At 45.9% G+C, this 24804-nt stretch overlaps 2 protein-coding genes across 2 annotated transcripts in view; both read right to left on the bottom strand.

The window, feature by feature from the left end:
• LOC146833059 (beta-1,3-galactosyltransferase 2-like) overlaps positions 1-16707 on the bottom strand; it is a 42048-nt gene extending 25341 nt beyond the window's left edge. The window contains exon 1 of the mRNA XM_085600681.1: positions 16627-16707. The gene's annotated coding sequence lies outside the window, so the exon portion shown is untranslated. The remainder of the gene's footprint in view (positions 1-16626) is intronic.
• LOC146833058 (beta-1,3-galactosyltransferase 2-like) overlaps positions 1-24804 on the bottom strand; it is a 301893-nt gene that overhangs the window by 174747 nt on the left and 102342 nt on the right. The gene's annotated exons all lie outside the window — the stretch shown is intronic.

Here is a 24804-nt window from a genome sequence, read left to right as displayed (position 1 = left end):
CACTGAGGTGGTGATCCCCGGGGCTGAGTGGGCCACACGGCCCCCGTATTTAATTTTATAGACATGCCCTGGGGAGGTTGTGGTCTCCAGGGCTGCATGTGGGGGCCAGAGCCCCACCACGCATTACTTTCAATTTAGCCCTGGGGAGGTTGCTGTCCCTGGGGTTGCAGGGGAGTGTGGCCCCACTGCCTTCCTCATAATTAGCCCCGGGGAGGTGGCCGTTCCTGGGATTGCGTGGGGGGCCAGAACCCTCCCATACATTTATGTTTACTTTAGCCCGGGGAGGAGGTGGTTCCTGGGGCTGTGGGGGCAGTATGGCCCCCACATTTTACAGAATTAGCCCCGGGGAGGTGGCGGTCCCAGGGGGTGTGGAGAGGAAATAAGGGCCTTGCCTGCATTAATTGAATTCCTTGCCCCGGGGAGGTGGTGGTCCCCGGGAGTTTTATGAAAATGTTGTGGAGATTTGTCAAGCGGCACTAAGAAATTGAAACTATCAATAGTGTGTTGGTGAATTCAGATCAAACAGATTTAATTACAAAATATTGAGAAGAGATGACAGACAGATCGTACGCAGAAGGATATTATCAAAAAAAGGAAAGCACACAAGTTTCAAAGGGACGAAATAGATTATGAAACTGGACAAATATTCATGTTTTCTCAAAATTGTGACACAATGAAAAAACAAAACAAATAGACTATGATATTGTGAGACAGAATTATAGAATCAGTGGATCAACATCCAATATGGTATCAGCCTCAGATCTGAGCTCGGCCCTTGAAAGCAAATCAGATTCAGAAGGGAGTAGAACATCAGATGGGCAGGCTGAACAAGTTAACAAGTTAACTCTAGCTGAAGAGTTGGAGTTTTTTAAGATGTGACAGATGCCAAACGTTACGACTGAAAGTTCAGAATTTCAAAACAAACAAAGGAGAAAAAAAGCATCGAGAGAGTAGAAAACAACACAGGGACATAAAGAGGCAAAAACAACTCGGTACCAAGTGGAAACGCAATTAAATGGATCAGATAAGGACAGCAAAACAGTAATCAACTTATCTGATGTCGTTTTGTATGAGGCGGAGAAACTGCTGGCCTTAGGATTAACCTATTGTCCAGAAAGTTCCTTTAGTTATAGTCAAACTAGAATTGATATTTACAAATACACCAGGAAACTGAAACTTACAAAATACCATCTCCAAAAACCAAATAGCCAGCCTGCTACCACAACTACAAGAATGGTTCAGAGATATAACAGCAATCAGGATAGCCTACAAATTTCGGACATTCACTGAATGCAGGACCTGCAGGAATTGCAAAACGAGTATTTAGGGATCAGTTCAATAACATCTACTCAATGAATGGGAGTACAATAGGCACTGGATACATTTGGAATGACTTGCACACCTTTTAAACCCAAATCAACACTTATATCTTTGATGCCGCAAGATACAATTGATGTGTTCAATGAAAAGATAATTGAACAAATAAAAAGTTCAATCAGACAACTCAGAGAGCACGAAAAAAGCAAAGTAATCATTACAGGAGAAATGAGAACTTGATTAGGAAACTGCAAAACAACAACCAGATCATAATACGGAACGCTGACAAAGGCGGAAATATTGTCATTCTGGCCAAGGTTTTCGTACATGTTGAAGGCATATAAACAATTGAAAGATGTGCAATGCTACATGAAAAGCAATATGCAGTCCGTTAGATCTCTCTACAATGAATTTTAATTGAAACTGGCCACATGGAAAAACAACCCTATTAACTATAGATGATTATAAATTCCTGCGGAATGAACATCCGATTATGCCTGTGTTATATTTTATTGAAAAAGTCCACAAAAATAGAAATCCATCTCCAGGCAGACCTATCATTTCTGCCTGCAACAGCTTATTTGAGTGCACCTCACAATTTGTGGACTTTTTCTTACAGGAGTATGGACGGAGACTATCGTCCTTTGTCCAAGATACAGGAGACTTCTTAAAAAGGATATATGATATCCCATGGAGTCAAGAATATCTTCTTATGACTCTAGACGTGACTTCTCTCTATACGAGCATTAACCATCAGAATGGTCTAAGAGCTGTTAAACATTTTCTCAAGAGCAGGCCGTTAAAACTTTATGAACACAGCAAGATGTTGGTTTGCATGATAAAATGTTGTTTCAAAATCTATTTTTTTCTGATCAACAAAGAAATATTTCAGCAGGTATGCGGAGTTGCCACAGGTGCCTGCTTCTCCCCGAGTTATGCATGTTTACACATGGGTTGGTGGGAGGAGCGGGTACTCATGGTAGACCACAGCAAGAGTTGGGACAGGCATGTAATATGTTGGCTCCTCTACATTGATGATTTGTTTATAGTTTGGAGGGGAACGCAGGAGACCGCTGAGCCCTTTCTGACCAATATTAATGTTAACTCAGTTCACTTAAAGTTCACAGCACATAATTGAGCAGTCGGTTGATTTTTTGGAGGAGAAAGTTTTTATCAACACAACAAACTTGAGTCCCGACTGCATAGGAAGGAAACAGCCGGAAACTCTGTACTTCGTGCTAGTGGCTTTCATCCCCAACATTTAATCAATAGCATCCCGTACGGAGAAATGTTTAGGTTAAAAAGAATTTGTAGCCGGAGGATGATTTAAGGACCGCCCAACTTGAATCTAAACAAATTCCCGGCTCAGGGATATCCCATACACACAATTGATCAGGCTATAGTAAAAACCGTGGACAAAAATAGGGAGAGTCTGTTATTTGGAGGGAAAACTAGCTGTAAAAAGAATAATGATAACCCAATAACAACGAAAGCAGGAAAGAAGCTAATTTTGAAGCACAGCAAACAGGAACAGCAACTTAGATCTATACTTAGAAAACAATGGCTGATAATTCTAAGTGATCATACTATTGGACCAAAACGCCCCCCCCCCCCACCCAAAAAGAGACAGCTTTTTAGAAAAGCTGTATCCATGAGCAACATACTGGTTAAGAGCAGCTCTGAACATATTGAGACAGGAAACTGGTTAACATCCAAGAAAGGATTCTTTAAGTGCAATTCCTGTGGAGCCAGTCAATTTGGGTCCAATACAATACAATACCGTACTTCTTTTCATGACAAGCCTGTTAAAATTGAAAAAATCCTCACTGGCAGCACAAAACTGCAAGTCCACAAACGAATACTGCAGCATATAAGAGCCATAACGAACTCAGATTCTACATATCCGGTAGCCCGCCAAGGAATACCACAATACCAGTCTTATTCACTTCAGATATTTTGTGATAGATATTGTGTTAAAATTAAGGTCTAGCGGGTAACCAAGAACTAATAATAAGATGGTTGGAGACAATGTACATTTTATAATCTGGATACCAAGACTCCCCACCGGCTCAATACTAGTAAAGGATCTATGAACCTATCTCTGAAAGACGAATTTTCTAATTACGCTAAGACAGACGGTTACAGAAGTGACCAGGACTGCAGATATAGAAATGAACACATTATGGTGCCGATTCCGATCCGTTAAAAATATTCCCCGTACGAATCGTATCCGGATTTTTTTACGTACGAATCGTACAAGTCCCGTACAAACTGGCAAGTACGATTCGTATGTAAAAAAATCCATACGAATCGCATTGGGAAAATTCCCAGACACGTCCTTGGGTCGGAAAAAGTGTCCGACACGTCCCCGGACATTTTTACGTACGAATCGGGAAAATGAAGTCCGAGCGCGCAAGTACGATCCGTCCCGTCCGTCCGAATGCACAACCGTATGGAAAAAAACACCGTACGGAGCGAACTCCCATAGCAACCATGGAGACGTCCAAACATGTGCCCGCATACGTGCCGAACACCCACCCAGCCAACCCCCCAAGTACGCGCCGTACCCCCAGCCCCCCTTGTACGCGCCGTACCCCCAGCCCCCCATGTACGTGCCATACCCCCAGCCCCCCCCCATGTACGCGCCGTACCCCCACCCCATAGGTACGAAGCGTACCCCCACCCCCGTATGTACGGAGCATACCCCCACCCCCGTATGTACGGTGCGTACCCCCACCCCCGTATGTACGGTGCGTACCCCTCGTATGTACGGTGCGTACCCCCACCCCCATATGTATGGTGCGTACCCTCACCCCCCCCGTATGTACGGAGCGTACCCCCACCCCCGTATGTACGGTGCGTACCCCTCGTATGTACGGTGCGTACCCCCACCCCCCCGTATGTACGGTGCGTACCCCCACCCCCATACGGGGGTGGGGGTAGGGCGCGGAGATGGAGGGGTGCTGGGCTACGGCGCGGACATGGGGGGGGCTGGGGGTACGGTGCGGACGTGTAGGGATGGGGGTACGGTGCAGACCAGGCCCCCTTTTCGCCGTGCATCGTGGCGTACTTGGCTTTTCCGGCACTTTTTGGGTCCCGTAAAAAAATTGCCGTGCGAAGTGCTGTGGGTACGAATCGTACTTGCTGGTCCGTAAAACGCTGCCTGACTCCGTGCGAATGTCGCGTACGCGGTGTCCCGGATCGGAATTGCGGGTATATGTCGGTGTTTTTTACGATTCGTACGGAAATGGTGTTTCCTTATGAATCGTACTTGCATGTTTGTAAGGTATTTTTCCCGGGTACGAGTCGGACGGAGAAAACGCTCCGTACAACGATTCGTACCCGGTTTTTCCAGGATCGGAATCGGCACCTATGTGTTGCAGAAAGGGGTTTTAAAACAAGCTGCCACAATGACATCTTTATTTTTCTTTCATTTTTTATTTTATCGTGTTTCACTTTTTGCATATGTCACTTTATAGGATTGAAAGGTGCGGCTATATTATTTGAAAATGCCCATAGGGGCACTAGTATGTTGATATATAAAAACATATATCGTGGTACAATATATCAATTGTCAAAAAAGCTTTGCATATTTAGAAAACCGCTAAATTCCAAATAGAATTAGGCATAACAAATGCGTCTGTAGAAGCAAATATTATGGCCATTCAAACTTAGCTCACATTCCGTTTAAATTAAAGTTTGGGCATCTATTATCCATTTGACACTGCAAGCAGGGATTGGAAAATCAAAATTGGTAATGTAGTTGCCTTAATTTTTCTGGTCTGAAATTTTACGATTACCATTAACTGATTTTTTCTGTACAATATTGACAGTTTCTTTTCTGTGGCTTTTTGTTACAGTTAACTTCTTTCTTCTGTAGGGGGAAATTTAAATTTATTCCGCAAAGTTTTGTGTTGTATAAAATAGGCTTAAACTGGTCTGGGGTTGCTTGTGTTCCGGTTCACAGTGAAGCTTGCCTGGTAGTTCAAGCTGGACTGTTCTTATTATAGCCTTATTGCCCGCCGTAGCGGCTATTAAAGGCTTGCTGCATCGTTAAAGGCCCGAGCCGAAGGCAAGGGACTTTAACAAAGCAGAGGGACTTTAAAAGCCGGTATAGCCCTGCTACGAAGGGCTATAAGGCTATTAGAACATTCTGCCACTAGAGGGCAGAATGTTCTAACAAAACAAATCCTTCAGGGAGCGCGAGGGGATTGAAATCCCCTCAGGCTCCCTGAAGCCTTTGTTCACAGCCAGAGCTGTGAAAAAAGACACATTGGAATGTTGGTGCTCCGGGCTTATACCAGCCATTATAAGCCCGGAGCACTCCATTGTTTTCAATGGACCTCCCAACATTCCAATGTTCTAATATAGCATAACCAAGGCTGATTTTCACTGGACTGGGTCTTGTCTGAGGTGGCTTGGTAGGTAAAACAATGATGGACTGGGATACATCCCTGATTAACTACCAGTCGCGGAGATTAATTCTAGCATTCAACTCTTCACTTTTTTGTATCCCTTTGGATAATCTTCACACTTCATAAAGATTTGAAGTTTGTCAAATTCACTAATCTTCACCTGCAGGCAAAACATCTAGCAAACAATAAAATGTTCCTACTATAGCATTTTTTTTTTACTACAAAACATACTTTTGCTAAGGTTTTAGCAGGAAATGATTTTATAATAACTTCGATCTCGGTGATATATTGCATTTACTTTACACTTGGTCCCCATATGCGGATGCTGTGTGCATGGACGTTTCCTAGGATTACTCTTGTGTGAATCCAATGTTCGACCCTCAACAAACACCTCTTGAGCTAACCTAGCTGTCTCTGTTTCCTACCTCACTGACCAGCTTCATATGAGGCTGACTCATCATTCTCTCGAATGCAACTAGATATATTCAAAGCAATTATTGAGCATTTGGACTTCAGACAGTACAAGATATTTCTCAAAAGCAGTTTATAGATGAGATTTTTTATATAGTAACAAACAAAAAAGGTAGCGCGATTCCCCAAATATAAAATGTATCCATTTTTGCATTTTTTAAAGATAAATCAGACCCAAAGGGGCATCAGAGCTGTGTTCAAGGAGGACCTAATGTAAACATTTTCAGGCGATAGCCATATTTTGTCTTGGGAAGCTTAAGAGTAGGTTTACGTAGGTAGCCTTTTGTTTTCAGATTATCAGCTGATATTGAACAATATACGAAAATATGAAAGGGCTTCAGGGAGAATGGAGGCACTATTTATGTCATGGCGTTCAACGTTGATTTACTAAGAACTGGTTATGCCAGAATTTAAAAAACAAAGATTCCTATTTAGATTGATCTACTTTATTTATCTGTTCACAAATTATTGGCACAGCATTTTATTAGAGGAAAAGGGTTTCAAAAGCACAAAAATAAATTATTGTGACATGTATGGCTATCCTGAAAACCTGAAACTATTCTAGAACTCATGGCCTAAGTTAGTCCCCCTTGTGCCAGTTTAAGGAGAAGGCACAAAATGGTGGCCTGTCCATACATGCAAATTATAAGAAGGCCGTTTGTACATCAAGACTGACCGCTCGAAATGCCTGAGTGGAATTGCAGTTTTGAGTAGCATTGAAAATTATGCCCGCATAGCTGAGTGAAATGTGTGATGTTATAATTTCATGAAATTGCTAAATCCAGAATTGTTTTTCAGTGACTCCACTGTGGGATTCTATCGTTTTTACTGTAAACTCTACCACTAAAAAGTAATTCACAGTGTTAATTTAAGAAATATTATGCAAAAATATCAATTTGCGGATATTTACCCCAGCAAAAAACTAATTTTGCAGATGTATTCTCTACAACTTGAAAAAATCCCCTGCACTGCTCTGCCTTAGCGGAGGAGCTGCAGCTGATAGCACCTGGCGGGCCAATGAGCAGGGGGAGTGTAGATTCGCTTTAACCAGTCTTAGAGTTTGGCAGGTCCTGCAGATATGATTGCTATTAAATTATTTTTTTTTAGTTTGTCCAGGAGCTGTCTAACACACGAGATGATGCATATGTCTTAAAAGTACGGTGTTCCCTATTCTGGGGGTCCTTCCTGAAAAGGATTCATTGATTGCTTGTTTAAAGGTCAGAGTTTCCAGAGATGGTTTCACCTTGTTTCGCTTTTTGCACCTGTAACCGGCAGCTCGGGTCTGACACTTCATGGCTTCTGAGGTGGGCTGCTTTGTACATCAAGTACGATGCTTTGAAGGTTCTTGTAGTGTCCTGAGGAGTGGACACTAGGACCTGGGAGAGGTACAGTTCTGAATAGGGACGTGTGAAGTGACTCACAAATATATATACATCTATACAATGGAAAAAACAGAGGTTAAAGTAACGTTATAGCTAGGCAAAATGTTCAGTAACAATGTAACTCTAAAAACCACTGAAATTCATCAGTTATAGTGATCTCAAGGAACTATAATTCATACCCTAAGATTACAACTCGTGTCCACGCCACCTGTTACGGCCCTGGGGACCCCATCACCCTAGGCCATATATATTTTAAATGGAAGGGGGGCATGTGGTCACCCTCCACGAGCCTCATTAGGGAAGTGGGGGTCCATGTGCTCCCCACCTTCCCTGAGTCTTATTAGGCCCGGGGATGCCATTCCCCTGGGCCACTACTTAAAATAAACAGGAGGGAAGCCGCACGTCCCCTATCCCCAAGCCTATTATGGCTCTCCGCACCCCATTCCTCAGGGACGTATACATTGATTGAAAGGGGAGGTGGTCATGCGCCCTACCCCACATCCGAGCCTTATTAAGCCATGGGGACCCCAACCCCAGGGCTGTTTTTTTATTAAAGGGGAGGGGGCCACATGGCCCTATCCAGAGCCCTGTTGGGCTCTTGGAGCCCGATCCTCAGGGGCCACTACTTAAAATAAAGGGGAAGGGGCCATGCGTCCCACTCCCCTCCCCGAGCCATTATCAGCCCCGGGACCCCATCCTCCAGAGCCCACGTTACTGTGTCCGCATTACGGTGCCCTGGTGCCCACTCAGGGCACCCGCCATATCTGCGTTGGGGGACACAGGGGAACCTCAAAGCCCCTGCAGCCCCAGCCAGCTCCCTGCATGCAAGAGGAGCCAGCATTGCTCTGCCCGCAGGGTGCAGCTACTTATGCTGCTCCCTCCGGGCGGAAGCAGTATTTTAATCAGTTCCCTTGCCCGCATCAGTGTGGGTAGGCACACAGATCTCAACTTTGCTCTCAGCCGGTGGGAGTATTTTCAAAGCTCCTGTCGGCTGGGAGCTGAGTTTGTGTTTGCTCCCGCGTGGCAGGAATTTTGAAAATGCTCCTGGCAAGTAGGAGCAAACACAGGTTTCCCTGCCCCTAGGCAGTGAAACTGCTGTATCCCAGTGTTGGGCTCTCGGGAAACAACATGTAAGCCCGCCCTAATAAAACGTGAAACAAAAAGACACAAGGGGGAAGGGTATGAAAACCCTGCCCCCGTGGACCTGGTGGTGGTGTCCCAGATGCAGTGGGCATCTATGGCACATTTTACTAAGAATTGCGTAGGTGGAGAAAAATCAGGAGATAGTCTACTACCTTTAAAATAGAATATCCTAATTTATTGTAACTAGGCACAAGAAGATAAAAGTTTGTACTCCCCTATTTTTGAAGATGTGTATCTCGTTACTACATACCCGCTTGGGGGGATTCTAGAGCAGGCAAGGGTGTCAAAGGATGAGTGCCTAAGTCTGGATGAGCGCTATCACCCTCTTTTATTATTATCAGGACAAGATGGCATTTAAAGGTCTGCCTGGGGAGTTTTAGCTTTATCCAGCCGCGATCAAGTCTACTCACGCCCGTTTTTTCCAGTTCTATAGGCCCTCATTTAGACTCGAGCTATCCCTTACTCATCTGGTACTGGCACCTCATAATCAGCCATCTGTGTGGTACCAGTTATTCTGTGGGCTGGAATACTGCATTGGTTTACCCCAAGTACCTCCAATTGGGGGGTTCGACTCGACCGTACACGGGGGGGTTCGACTCGAACGTACACGGGGGGGTTCGACTCGAACGTACACGGGTGGGGGTACGACTCGACCGTACACAGGGGGGGTTCGACTCGAACGTACACGGGGGGTTCGACTCGATCGTACACGGGGGGGTTCGACACGTACCTACGGGGGCTGGGGGGGGGTCGGCGCGTACCTACGGGGGCTGGGGGGGGGGTACGGTGCGTACCGGGCCACCTACTCTGGTCGATTCGCGCCGTACTTCGCTTTTGCGGCACTTTTTGGGTACCGTGAAAATATTGCCGTCCGGACTGCTGTCGGTTCGAATCGTAATTCCTGGGTCGTGAAACGCTGCCTGAAAGCGTCCCGACGTCACGTCGCAGCATTCCCGGATCACATTCGTATGTATATTTTCGTCGGTCGGTGTTTTTTACGATTCGTACGGAAATGGTGTTTCCATGCGAATCGTAATTCCATGTTTGTAAAGTTTTACGACCGGGTACGAGTCGGACGGAGAAAACGCTCCGACCGACGGTTCGTACCCGGTTTTTACCGGATCGTAATCGGCACCTAAGTCTTCACCTCTTCTATTTTTTCAATGAGGATATCCTCGCCATGTAAGCATACTACTTAGTAGCAAATGTGCGAGGAACCAGGTTGAGGGGCTGGTTAAAGGGGTCTGTTAATATTAAATCGAAGGATTTGGTGAGGAGTACATAGGGTTTAATGAAAGGTTAGGGAGGACTTTAGGGAGCGACATGCACCCACCCACAAAAGAGTAAGCCGTTTGCTGTTCCCAAACTGCACTTCTAAAGTTACTAGAGCCCAAAAAAGACCCAAATCCCAGTAAATAACTCCAGGTCAGAGCTAGAGTAAGTCCAGCACCACTCAAGGGCAACCACTGGTACTGCAATGCCCTCCCATAGAAAATAATGGAGGTAGGCACATGAAATAAAACTCTATTAGAAAGAATGTTAACATGAATTAAATTATTTAAAATAGTTACAAATAAATGTATAAATTGAATGTAATATTCAAAAACATATTTATTATTATTTAAATATAAAATATTTTACATTTTTTTATTTTATTAAATAATGTTGCATTAATTTGATTAAAATATAATTAAATTACTTTTAATTCATTCTCCATCACTTGTAATAATCATTAATGTGTAATACATTTGTTTACATTTAGCTGAAATTAACTTTTAATTTATACTTCAAAAATGTATTAATTTTAGTTTAATATATTTAATTTCAAAATTAAGTTACTAGTGTTGTAACATGTTTTCTTTTGTTCTACGTTTAAAAAAAAATATATATATATATATTTTTTTTTTTTTACATTACTGCATGTCCTCTCTTTTCAACCTACCCTTGGAGTTGTACTGTCAAAATTTCTATCTTGTTTGAATTAAGGAAAGCATAGTTCAAATAAGCCAACGGGTGGCAGCCATAACTCACAACACCATCTAATACTTCCTATTAATTCACACACTTCCTAAACTGCAGAGCAAGGTGCGGGTTAACTTAGTAACATCTTGGCTAGACCTTGGGCCACACCCAACAAACATATAATACATATATGTACCACAAAGCATAAAATATCCCCACTTAATGTAACCTACTACAGTAACCAAACAACGCTAAATATGACGCAATGCTTAAAACCCGGAAAAGAAGGAACCCAACCCAAGAGGCACTGTGCAGCCATACCACTGGCAGAATGCACATTTTATAAATACATAGAACATAAAACCTGAAATCTGCTTGCTACTTCGGTTTCCACCATTAATTTCCAATTGATCACTCAACCTGGTGTGCGATTGTAGCAGAGAGCACAGACTGTAATCCGCATTTACTTTACCATTACCAGAGGTTGAAGTAATTTTTGCTGCATGGGTTAAGTTGGAGATTGTCAGTAGAAGTTAAACAGATGTGCTTCATAGCTTAGCTTTCACTACTATCAGCAAAGTCTGGTCTAATGTCCAAAGAGGCATGCAATAAATTAAGAAAGATGGTGTTTGGAACAGGCAGAGATTTGGGAGACCCCCAAAGAGAGCTTGCATTGGTCCTCATGCCGCGCTACTTTATGCTGTTTTCTCTCTAATTATCGTTTCCTTCTAAGGAGTCTTGGAACAGCGTTCAATGCAATGCCTCAAGGTTGTCCCTATTGCATTTCATTAATCGGTGCAAACAGATTAATCATTCCACAAGGCTCATTCATTTTTTTTCTCACTTAAGACAGTGTCTGTTGTGAGACATAGCTTTATCTTACAGTGGGCCTATTGCTTACCATTCGTTGTATTCATTGTCACTCTCATTTGCTTGCTTCTTAATCGTCAGCTTCTGTAGGATTTCCTCCCTCTTCTTGTGTTTGTCCCACCCCTGGAGCATGGAAGCATTACTTATGCATGTGTGGGTGTGAGTGTAGGTGTGGGTATGTGTGTGTGTGTGAGAAAGAAAGAAATAATGTATCTGTGTTTTGTGTGTGTGGAAGAGAGAGTGTGTGTAGGTGAGCGAGAAAGTGTGTTTTGTGTGGGTTTGCGTATGTTTGTGTGTGTGTGTTTTGTGTGTGTGTGAGAAAAAGAAAGTGTCTAGGAGTCTCCAACCGGTCGATCGCGAGCTACCAGTAGCTCGCAGGTGCCCTGTCAGTAGCTCGCGATCTGTCTTCCACTTTAGTAGCCTATCATTGTTGTTTTGTTTGTTTTTTAGGTCTTTTGAAGATGCTTCTCTCCCGCCGTAGGAAGCAGCTGCTATTTGAGCCTATCTGGGGAGGGGTGAAGTTGTTGACGTCAGCCAGCGCATGGGCAGTGTTTGCTGCCCTCAGAGAACCACTATGCGCGCCTATTGCTGCATGTCTCTGTTCTATGATCCTGTGCACTTTTGCGGCCGGAGCGGCAACCTTGAAGGTATAATTGGATCTCCATGCTGAAATACAGATGTAGTGTCAGCCACCTTAAGCAGAACCAGACAGACAGCAGGTATGTGGGTAAGAGGCGCTTTATTTTTTTTCAATAGATGCCTGTGCATACCGTTATTCGAGGCATCTAAAATAAATAAAACATGAGCAGTACTTCGAACAAGTAAATTTGGACCGAATTCCTTCCGAATGGCTTTGGCTGTTGAAATTATGTAGCTCTTGTTGAGCTAAATTGTTCATTTTTAGCTCTGCTTTGCCGCCTTATTCTTCGGGTGATAAGACTGAGCATACTACCTCCCCATGCGACTTTCCACAAGGAGAATCGCAAAATCCAGATTCCTCTCGGGCTCGAGATCGCGGGCCGCCTTTTCGCAGTCTGCCCTACTCCTGACACGAGATGAGGCTTATCTGAAAGTGTCTTTTGTCAGCATCTTTCATTTTGCCGGGCGTGGGATGCCCTCATTATATTTTATTTTTACCCTTTGTTATTGTTTATTAATTTCCCAAGCCGATAGCTCAGATCTGCTGCTTGGTGGCTCTTTGCTACCAGATAAAGCAAACTTTTAATTAGCCAAACAAATCACTTTTCTTAAGAAACCAATCGGAGCACAAGGGAAAGGCGAGCTGCTGTGATTCCTGAACAGCAGCTGAGGAGCAAACAGCGAGTCCGCGGCTGTCTTCACAGCGGTCCTGCCTTGGGATGCAATGTGCGGGGTCTGTGAGCGGAAGGGAGAAGAGAGCCCCAGTCGTTGACAGTTCTGCCTCCCCTGGCTCTCATTGGGCAGGCAGCGCCTCTCTGCTGGGATGCAGCAGCCTCTGGGTCTGGCTGGGCTCCCTCCCACCTCCTTCCTCGGCCACATAGGAGAGCGAGCCCGTCAGTGAGTGCAGGGAGAGCGGGGCTGGGGAAGGAGATGTCACCTCCAGTGAGAGACCACACCACCACCTGCTGCTGTGAACCAGGCATAGAAAGGCGGCAAAAGCAGATGAGGGGAACCAGGGCTTGTCAATTTTACAGCATTAACACTTGCCCTTGGGGTTCTAGTGCTCAAAGATTCCCTTCGCAACTTTAGGCTCCTGCCACTGGCACGGCGTGCTAGAAATAATTCATTTTCAGAATCCGAGCATGGAAACTGATGATTTGTTGGGTCATTCAGAAACATTTCTACCCACACTGTGCACCGTGCGCAAGGCGCCCTTTGATACAGATGAAATATGTACAGTGTGCTGTGTAGCATTCAGATCACTTTCCGATCTATGCTGGCTCGTGCCGGTACATTCTTAGAGTAACTATGCACGTTACAAATTGCTATCATCATCTCTCGCGTGCATGTTCCTACCCAGCCTTCCCCAGCATATCCTGGTTCATGTAATCCAGTCTGGACCGGACCCCTCAGACCCCGCCGTTCTGTTCTGTTGTGTGTTTTGCGCCGTTATTTCGAGGGCCTCCTGCTACTATAAAAATCCTGTTTGTAAAACACAAAACCGATTCTTCCACCTCGCCTCCAGCTTATCAAATTCACATAAAGTACATTTAAATCTAGTTTTTGCATCACTCACCCATGCATGGTTTACGTAGGCTCCCAGGTGTAAATTGCTTCTGTCTTAACCTATGCCTAGAATATACATTTTATGTGAATCTGGCACTTAAAGTCACCTGAAGCAGTGCGTATTTCTTCGAATCTTGCATCAAACCTTCTAAGGTAGTTATAAATGTATTTTGGTGCCATGCCCATTCAGTCTTTGGCCTTTCTGCTAAGGTAGCTTTCATTTACAGAGGCAAACACTTGCCTATTGGTTACTGGAAACCCTAGAAACCAATTCATTTCACACAGGTTTTCCAAACGTTTAGAGAAGAGAATAAATAAGCGTAGACTTTTTTTTTTATCATTCAAACTCTTTGTATCCCTGTCCTGCACTATTGGTCCACCCAGTCCCTATGTTCTTTTTTTTCTATTAACTGATAGGTATCACAATTGGTCTTTGGTACATTATTAAACTCTGTTCCTGAATGGTTATGGAGCAGTTTATTATCAGATGATGTGGAGTGGTTTCAGGATTTCCTGCATCCCAAGTTCATAGTTATATTTTAGTGACCATTTTATTGCTCAAGAACCGACTTTTATAATCAAGCTGGTGAGTTGGTTGAAAACATTTTACCAAATGAAATTTAAATATGATTTAAAGTCAAATTTGATTCTGCGCCCAGGACCAGAAATCCTTAAGCAATATGATATATCTATTTGCAGCAATGTACACTGTTTCTATCCATTTATTATTTGATGGGCGGAAAGTGGAGCTATGAGAGTTCAAGAAAAATGCACCTTGTTTCGAATAGGAAGCATTTCATACAGCTGTATGTTCAGGACTCTGGTGAGTGTCATGTGATCCACTGACCAGGATTTGAAGATTAAGACGCATTTGTAGAAGTAATAGCTTTTAATCATGAAATAATCATGGACTCCCACCATCCTTGATGACAATTCTATGATAATGAACTAAGCGGCAAGTCATGTGAACCATACATGTGGAATAGGTTATTATTACATGGAACACATTTATGGTCTGTTAGGAGAGAATTTGTACAGTGCAAACCATGAACTCAGGCATTTCAAGGTCTAGTCATGTGATAAAGTAGAAAAAGTAGGTATGATGTAATAAAATATTTGTATTGCAGCATTTGTTACTTTATACTGCTTACTGCCCTGCAAGCCAATCCATGTGTAGGGTTTGTGGTGGGACAGGTGTTTTCTTTATTTTGTGAGCCTATGTGGGAAGTGTTCCATGTTGTGCATGATGACCATCGAGGTTCGATTACCGAGTTATGGAACATAGTAGTTTGGTGGATGAAAAGGTGTGAGAGACAGATGTGCAGGTTATGGTTTTTAGTATGATTGCAGCTTTGAACAGCACTGCACGTCCATATGATTTCTTTTGGTTGTAGTCAGGGCCGGACTGGGAACCAAAACCGGCCCTGGCAAAGTGCTTGGCGGGCCCCCCGGGCTTTGGGGAGCCGCCGAGCTCTTTGCCAGAGCCAGTTTTTGGCCGATTTTGTTACAGGGCAGATTTTGCAGCTATGCTGCAAAAACGGCCCTGTAACAAAAACGGCCCCCACGGGCCCAAAACCGGCCCCCACCCGTGCGGCGCACCGGGAGATTGCCCGGTGCCCGCTACTGGCAGTCTGGCCCTGGTTGTAGTCTTCTTAGCTAGTTATGGCAGAGGTCAGGAGTATGCAGTTTGTTGAAGAGGAAAGCCAGGACTTATACCAGGCTCTCTGGTTTCATATTGTGCATTGCAGACACGAAATGGGTATCTGTTTATCCCTCGTCAATGAAGCTGTGTGTGAAGGGACTTTGGGAATGATTCACAAGTTGCTTGGCCTTCAGTAGCTCACAATCATTTTCACGGATCAGAAGTAGCTCTCACTACAGAAAAGGTTGGAGACCCCTGAATCACTCTCTCCACAGCACCACCACACTACTGCAGCACTGCCACTCTCTCCACACTCCAGCTTCAGCCCTAACACTCCCTCCATTCATTGACAACTCTCTTCACAGCCCTAGCAGCGCCTCCACGGCCCAGAAACTCTTCAAGAGCCCTGCCAGTCCCTCCACTGTCCTTTGACTCAGTGGTCGGCCCACTACTGTCTGCCATTTTAGTGCAACCATTCTCTCTATCTCGCCGCTACCACCCCCCATGTCCTGAGGCTCTCCAGTGCCAAGAGACCCTGATCGGGGTGGGTGGGTGCTATATAAATGCAGTCAGTCATCACACCGACGCTCGTTCCGACATTTCCTCCAGACTCACGTTGTTCCCTCCACACCCTCACTATTCCCTCCACAGCGGCAACCCACTTCACAGTCGCCCCACTCTCTCCATGTTCCCACCATTCCACCCGCAACACCGCCAGTCATTCGACAGCCCCGCCGCTTCCTACAGCTCTTCACTCCCATCACAGCCCCACGACGAATTCCTTCCACAGCCTTTACCGTCGCTCCACCTCAGGACTGTTCCCATCACAGTCACCAAGGGCGTGCGCGTGCCTCTTACAAGTGCAGCGGCACCGGGGGCCCTGGGGTTTAAGGGACCCACTGGACTTTAATCTTCGTCGTCTGCTGGGCCCCTTTCCTTGGGCTGGGAACCGTTGCTACGTCACTATCAGTCCCTGCATTCTCTTCACAGCAATATCACTTCCTTGTTAGCATTCCCTCCACAACCCCACGATAACCCCCACCCATCTCACCTCTCACTAGTCCTTATCTGCAACAATCCCTCTACTCTGGCCACCCGTCTCTTCCCAGCAGCTTGTTTTCCCGCTTTGAGGCGCGGATTATGGCGTGCGGTGGCGGCGAGGGTGTGCCTTCAGCAATCTGCCGGTGGCACGCGGCTGCTAGACCCGACTCACTCTTACCCGCCATGTCAGAGGCTGGCGACACCCCACCTGGACGCTCTCGGGCCTGCCCCGACCGGGTTGGTGGCTCCTCCCGACTCCGGCATGGTCTCACCACGAAGAGAGGTACTCACGACCAGTCGAGGGCCTGGGCAGTGCCTGCTGCGTCCGCGCTGCCAGGTAACTGCGGAAAGCAGGTGCGCCGAAACATCACCCCGAGGCGCCATAATCCGAACAACAAAGGAGGCTGTCATTAGCGGGCCCAGAGGGAGTTCGTGTCCACCCACTGGCACCGGGATCAGCTAATGGGCCCAGCTTCCTGGAAACCCACGGCCCAACAGGGAGCCCATGACGAGCGCACGACAACCGGTGTGCCACACGAGGATCTGTGAGAAGTGGGCCTCAATTGGCGCAGAGGGCACTGAGGGTGTCAACCGGAGCATTTCACCAGGCCTTTAATCAGTGCTTAATTTGCTTTAAAAAAAATATATATATATGTATATATATATATGTGTGTATAGATGTGTGTGTATGTATATATGTCCCAGGGCCCTCCCCAGGAAGCCACAGCAGCTTGCCCCTCCTATTGCCCGTGCCAGTGCTGCCAATGGCAGTACCATCACGACTACTGACCATCACACCCCCCCGAGTGTGACTATTCAGACTATTCCAGGCCCACTGGGGCTTGGTTAGCAGGTATTAGTCGTTTTGAACGTATATAGTATTATTTTCAAACAACGGTTGTTGTGCTCATGTCTAGTTTAGACAAACAGCAGATAAGTGCCAGTGTTGGCCATTAAGTGATGGTGCTAAGCACCAGAAACCACCGGCTCAAATTTAGCGCTGCCTTTAATATACCAACAACTGCCAGTAAACATCACCAGGCACCTATTAAAACGAAGGCAAGATTGGGAGGCCATGGATGGCGTTGCGACTATTGTAAAACATATTTTAATTGATACGCATCAATTCAGCGCGCACTCGCAGACAGGGGCCACTACTGATTCGTATCTTGTAGTCAGCAAAGGCCCTGGCGCGTGTCGTGCATCTACGAGTCCTGTCATTGCACACACTGAGCCAGTAGTCCTAGGTACAAAAGAGGACCTAATTTTCCACACTTGGGTGCACATGTGCAAGAGGAAAATACCGTCACTCGCAGTGAATTTTGCCAATGGCTGAAGAGGGCATTGCCCATGGGTGTTTGCTCTAGTGGGGGGAAGAAAATGAATGACACTATAGCAAACCAATGGATGAAGAGAGCTGGTTGAAAATCCTTATAAGCACATTATTGTAAATAAAATGTTATTAAAATCGAAACGCCAGATCTAAGAATCGTAAGATTTTGGCTTACCCCAGCTTTAATAATAATATGTGCTCCACTCAAGGCAGACCGTGTCGCTGGAACCAGTGGGAAATATTGGACGAGAGGCCGTTTCCTAACATGTCGGCTCAAAAATGGCGTCCCGCTAACCAACAAGAGTCATACCAAAGCGCTCCAGGCTGACGATGCAGGTCTGAGAGGAAGCCAAGTGGCTCTGTTCAGTTACCTACCAAACTTGTAAGCGCATAAAAAGGAACTAAATCCTTGTATTTAAAAAAAAATGGAATGGAACCTCAACACATCAACAGACCTGCCAACCTAAGAATATTTCTAACCATGTGAGTGTACAGGGAGAAGGGGACGTGGCCTTTAAGAGAGGGTGGGGCCATGTCAAGTGGGGCTTTGTAACCCTTGCTCTGCTGTAACAGCCACAGCCAATAAGGAACACATCTTGCGCCACCTACTATGTCCTGGGACGGTGTTTAATTGGAGCCCAGGTGTGTAGAGCATGCACACTTCATCTGGATACCCCTTTTGAACACAGGTTCCCAGCTCATCATCTGATTACACCTGTTCACTTTGTGATGAGTCCACCAATCAGGAGTTTGAAGCAAAGGAATTATGTTTTTAACCTCCTTCGCCCTGGGATGAGCCAATGAGGAAACAGAATCGGGCAAAGGAATAGAATTTTAGGAACCTCTGCCTGTAGCTGTTTCTTGGAAACACAATCTCTGGGAAGAGTCACCTAGCCCCAGACTTCTTCCAGGAAGTGGGATGACAGAATTGCCAAATGAAGGTGTTGGTACCTCCGATACAGCTACCTTCCTACTTGTCAAACAGCTTCTTAAAACAAAACCTATATTATCAGACAACAGTTTGTAGGGACTTCTAGAAATGTTATTTATTTGGTGTATGGAATGCAAAAAGACAGGAGATTCTTTGAGAAACCTTCGAACCAGTGTCAACATAGATTTAATGTTTTCAAATGTACTGTTATGAGGTTTGGGATGAAAAACAAATGCATGTATGATACATTTGTAATATGTTTTTTGCATTTCTATAAGAATACATTGAGTGTAATCTAAACTATGCTATTGTGTACCACGCCTTCTCTATTAACACCTTTTAGAATACAGATGGTAGTAATGATGAGAACTTGCCTAATCCTGTGATTATATCTCAACCCTGGTTGGTGTTTTGATCGCAAGGATCTCCACGGTTTCCAGGGAAGGCATTAAGGGCCACATGTACATACGAATTGTGACTCGCAAATTGGCCACAAATCATTTGGTGAATGCAAATATGGGCCGTACGTGATGTATGACAGTCATTCGCATAATGGAAATAGCGATGCAGCCAATCTGCAAGTCTGGTATTATTTGCGACTAGAAATTGCAAGTTGCAATCAGGAAATCCCTAATAGCGAGTCGCAAACTTATGTACAAGCGAGTCACAACTTGCGACTAGTCACAAATTGTCTTGTTTGCACATGCAAGTTACCACCAATTTATTTCATGTGGTAACAGGTTGCAAAGTAAAATAGCAGCCCGAGAATGCATCAGGGGCTTTTACAATTTCTGTCCTGTACGTGAAAGCGAGGAGAAAGCGCATACTGGCTGCTCAGCAGAGGAGGCAGAGACAGGAGAGGATATTCAGAGCCAGGCTGACCATGTTTGAGAATACAGAGGAAGAGATATTTGAACAATGCAGGCTGAGTTGCAATGTCATTTTGGAGCTAAAAGCCCTCTTAAAGCCTCACCTTGAAAGCAGTAAGCAGCAATGCAATCCCCACCCATGTTCAGGTTTTGTGCTTCCTTCACCTATTGGCCAGTGGCTGTTGCCAAAATGTGATAGCTGTGGCCGGAGGAGTGTCGCAGAGTGCTCTTTCGCATTTTTTCCGCATTTTCCTAGATGCCATACTCCTACACAAACACCAACACATTTACCTGCCCAGGAATGATGTGGAAATGCAGACTGAGAAATTGCAGTTTTTTTGGATAGCCAGATTTCCCCAGGTCATAGGGTGTATAGACGGGAGCCATGTGCCCATATGTCCCCCATCCCATCTGGAATACCTATTCGGGAGCCACAAGAACACCCATTCCCTGAACATCCAAGTGGTCTGCAATGCACACAATATCCTCACAGATACTGTTGCAAAATATCCAGGGAGCGCACATGACTCGTACGTGTTCAGCCACAGTGGGATATACAAACGACTGGAAAGAGCATAGTTTGATGAAGGTTACCTCCTAGGTACCGGAAACTAATGATAACCCACATACATATTTGCCCAATCATAAGTCTTTGTATGCTGTCTTACACAGATAATTGCTCTGTCAGGTGATAGTGTGTATGCCCTGAGGCCCTGGATCCTCACACCCTACCTGTCTCCTGCCAACCCACATGAACAGCAGTGGTTTCTTCCCTTGGGTGGGTAAGCGTTGCGCCCCACTCACAGCGACACATTGCCATTTTATTTTGTATCTTTGTGTGTGCAGCAGCAGCCAGCCTTTCCCAAGCCCAGAGACGTACGGGTCATTGCCGACAGGAGAAGTGGCTGGCTGGATACTCCAAAGTGCGCATGTCACTTTGGCCGGCTGTCTTGACCTGGCCAAAGTGATATGCGCACTTTGAAGTTCTCGACAAAGCTGCCTTACGAAAACTGGGTGGAGACCAAGCACAGACCTACAGGGCCTGAAGTAGTGTCCAGCCAGCCTGCTCCATCCAATCCTGCCGCTGCTCTCACAGTATGAGAGCAGTACCAGGATTGGCAAAGGGAGTTGGGTGGGCTCATGCTGCAGGAAAGAAGAAGATCGGGACCGGAACGAGGAATACAGCCAGTCAAGTGACTTATTTTCTTTTATTTTGTGATGTATTTTGTTTGTGTATGTATTTACAGTGCCAGCTACTGCGCCAGGCCACATGCACCCACTGATCTTGGACAGTTTGCTGCGCTGTTGTGGCTTGTGCTGGTGAGATGTCTGCGCAGTAACCAGCAGCAGGAGTGCACTGGTTCCTGTGGTGATGTCCTCTTGTTGTCTACCTTTGCATCTTAAAGGTAGGAGCACACACTGCACCCGGGGCTCTGGTGACACTGCTTGCTGCTTTCTTGGTGATTGTGTGACGTCCTCATTCATGTGTCTGTGCCCTCCACACCCCCCACCTGTCCTTCTCCCTCATCTTGGGTGGCATCAACAGCCTCACACCTGTGAGCACCCTGACGAGAGAGGCACTCCGAGTACAGAGGGAGCTTCACCCCCAGGCTGGTGCAGACTTCGAGCAGCTGGCACAGGTTGTCTGGCAGAACAGTGCCTCGTGGCAGAATGTACGCAGTGTTTCATCGAATGAAAGTAAAGTAAATGATCTACTCTAATGACACGCAGGGAGTGTGATGTGGGGAGCCTGCCAACCTAGTGGTTGTGGGGAAAGCGGTCCTTCAGTTCCTGGTCTGAAACTTGACTCTACAGAGGGCCCCCATAACACCCACCCTAGCACTGAGAGGGACCCAGCATACTCCTGACCACCAGAGGAATGGATTCCTGCATGGACTATAGATGGTATTTACCCATCTGACTTACCTACGAACTATCCCTCAGCACAGCGAAGGCTGACCAGGCACCTCCACCAAGGTGAAGACCCTCAAGACCTGAACTTCAAGTGCTCGTTCACCTGCTGCAGTGCCAGCTGACATGAGGCACCTGACATGCAAGACTGATGGGCTGGGGATGCGAGAGTGGGAATATGCAGACAGTCCAAAAGAGGTGCTACTCTGAAGAACAAGCACCGACAATGCAAGGCAGGGACAGTACCTCAAAAAATGTGCAGCCAGACGTTGCAAAACAGGCACTGCAAAGCAGCAGCGGTGTGCCTGCCCCACCACTCCCCATAGCTGGCAGCAGTCACTGCACATGAAAGGGGATATACCACAGCACATAGGCGCACCAGGTCGGTGATCGAGCGAACATTTGGACTCCTCAAAAGCCACTCTAGGTGACTGCACAAGTGTGGGGGTGCCTTACAGTATGCGCCCGAGACAGTTTGCTAGATTGTGGCAACCTGTGCCATACTTCACAACATTGCCTGCAGGAGAGGCCTACCCATTGAAGTAACTGGAAGGGACTCCTAGTATTAGAATCCCAGCCCACCTGCACAGCAGACAGCCGAGGCAAGCAGATCAGCGGAAGGGAGAAGGCACGGGGACCACGTAGCCAGACACTACTGTGTACGGTAAGACATGTCCATATACAAAATACTTTGTTTGATTGCTCAAACTTAAGCTCCCTTTGATGACAGATTTTAACACACATTGATAGACAACCAGTCCATCATCAGAAATCAAAAGTCCAGAGAGTGAAAATGTACGTCGGTTACATCACTGCCTATTGAAGTGAAGAACAGAAAATAGCAAGCACTGACTTGCACCCATCAATTACTTTTTGGAAGTGCATCTAGTATGTGAACTGGTAACATGTGGAGGTGCAGGACAGGCTTTAGGGCGGTGCGCCTGGTGTAGCTGCACTGGGTGCTGACCTGGGGGGTGGGGGGGGGAGGGCGCCTTGTTTAGCAATAACTTAAGATTTAAAAGCACCTGTTAAAGAGTTCCTTGTGCGTCAATCTTTCAGTCTGCAATAAAAATGTCAAGATAACTCTTGTGATTAATGTTCCTGCTGGAGAGACAGAGATCAGAGTTCTGTCTAGTGGCATTTTTGACTCAACATAAAGTAGCGCAGGGGGTTATATACCTGCTGCAAAGTGAGAGAGGGGCTAGGGAGAGATGAGGGGCTCTTTTGCTGGGTGGTAGTGAGGAAATCCGTGGAGGAGGTCATGGGGAATGCGGGGGGGATTAGAAAATTATTGTCGCACTTGGCACCACCGGTGCTGAAGCCATCCCTGTGGAGGTGCCGGAGTGTGTCTGCCACTGCATCGCAGAACACAGGCATCAGAGACAGACACTGCTAATGCTTGACACCTTACAGTACGGATTCTTTGCAGCCACCACGCTTGCAATGTAGGTAGTTTGGATAGCCTCCACTGCTGCAGTTATCTGGGCAAGGCCCGTGAGACATCACTACTGTAGTGGGCTATCGCCACCTGTAGGGCCACTGTGCGCTTAGACAGTGTTGTGGTGGCCTGTGCAAACCTCCCTATGGCCCTTGTCATGGCATCCATTTGGGCACCCCTGCTCCTCTCCCTGTACCTTTGCAGGCGCCTGTCCTCTGACAGCTCTGTGCAGAGTCCAGTAAGGACACCTGTTAGGTCATTCATTTTGCTGTCCGTGCGGGTCTGATTGTCTGCCAACTGCTTAGATAGGGTACTGAACCCCAGTGTCAATTTTTGATTGATCACCCACATTTGTGTTTGCTGCAGGTGCTGAATCTGCAACATCACTTTCTTCAGCCCACCATACAATGTATACTGCTCAGAACTAGCCTGGGACCAAGGTGCCTGCTTTGTGTGATGCTGCCGACTCCCAGCCAGAGTGAAGCGCTGCTGTCGGGACCTGCTGACTGGATGGTGGCTTGGTGTGAGTGGCTGTCAGCTATCCTGCCACACTACTGCTGTTGGCTGGGAGGAGATGGGCACAGTGCTGGACTGGCCATGTGATGTGGAGGGCACTCTCTCGGTCACTTCAGTTTGGTCTTCTTCCATCTGTCTCTGGTCTTCTCCCTCATCTTCTGGCCCTTCAATTACATCCAAAGGTGTATCTAATTGGATAATAGGGATATAAGTAAATGTTGCATGTGATACACATTCTCATTGGACATGCTACATTCTTCATCATTTTTACGACACTGACTACACTGTTTATGTCTATGACTACATTTCCCATAATGAACCATGTGTGATTTTTCTACAAGTAAATGGACCATCCACATAGGTATGTTTACAGTTGAATTACATGCATGTGGTCACCACATTTAAGGGCAGAAAAGTTGGTGTTGTTGAAATTTAGCACTTACTTGGTGATGGTAGAAGCGCAGACGTGTCCAGGCTCCCAAATCCTACTACAGCCTCTGGTTCAAGGGTCGTCTCCACCTTTGACTCCATTGCTGAGGGTGGGGATGCAGTTGAGGGAACACCTCCTGTTCCAGAGAGTCCCGCAGGCGTGTTGCAACCCTATCTTTTGTCCTGGAGCGCAGGTAATACCACTTTTTCTTTAATTTCCTCCTCCAAGCATTCTGCCACTACCACAGCATTTATCCTCTGCTGCATATCTTTCCAAATCTTTCTTTTATGAGATTCTGGCACAGTCATGAAGGCACACCCAAAAAGAAAGCTATTCGGTATTGTTTCAGTAATCTTCAGCCAATATTTAAAGTTCTCTTTCTGCCAACTTAAATTTCCTCTTTCTCAGCCCTGCCTCCTTCTCTGGCTTTTGGCTGGCCATTTCTGGTTGTGAATTTGGGTATTTTTTAGCCTGCTCAGGTCAGTCTGGGGTGTGCAGTAGTTCTCACCTCCTTACTCTGCCTGCTCTCCTGGCTTCTCCTGGGGAGCACTTCCTGTGTTTGGGGTCCTTCCCCTGACCCAGGAAGCAGAAAGGCATTTTTTTTCAAATGCAGTTGCTCATTGCGATCTTATTTGCAGATTGCGACCAAATAGGAAATTGCTATTTGCGATTTCCTATTTAGTGGTGCAACTCGTTACTGAGTTGCTAAATTGGGCAAATATGGGAACGTACATGCCATTTTGTGATTTCCTAATTGTGAATCACTAAAAGTCGCAATTAAGAAGTCTTAAATTTGTGCGTTCGTACATGTGGCGCTAAGGGTCTAGCATTAGATTCTGCGACAATAATAGGACCGATTGTTATCTTTGCGGTGCATTATGTCAACTGATTCACTTCTAAGCACTTGAGATGATACAGGGTTTTGGCT

Source organism: Triturus cristatus, chromosome 4_2, assembly GCF_964204655.1.
Source record: "Triturus cristatus chromosome 4_2, aTriCri1.1, whole genome shotgun sequence".
Classification (NCBI taxonomy): domain Eukaryota; kingdom Metazoa; phylum Chordata; class Amphibia; order Caudata; family Salamandridae; genus Triturus; species Triturus cristatus.
This window is presented reverse-complemented; position numbering and strand designations above follow the sequence as displayed.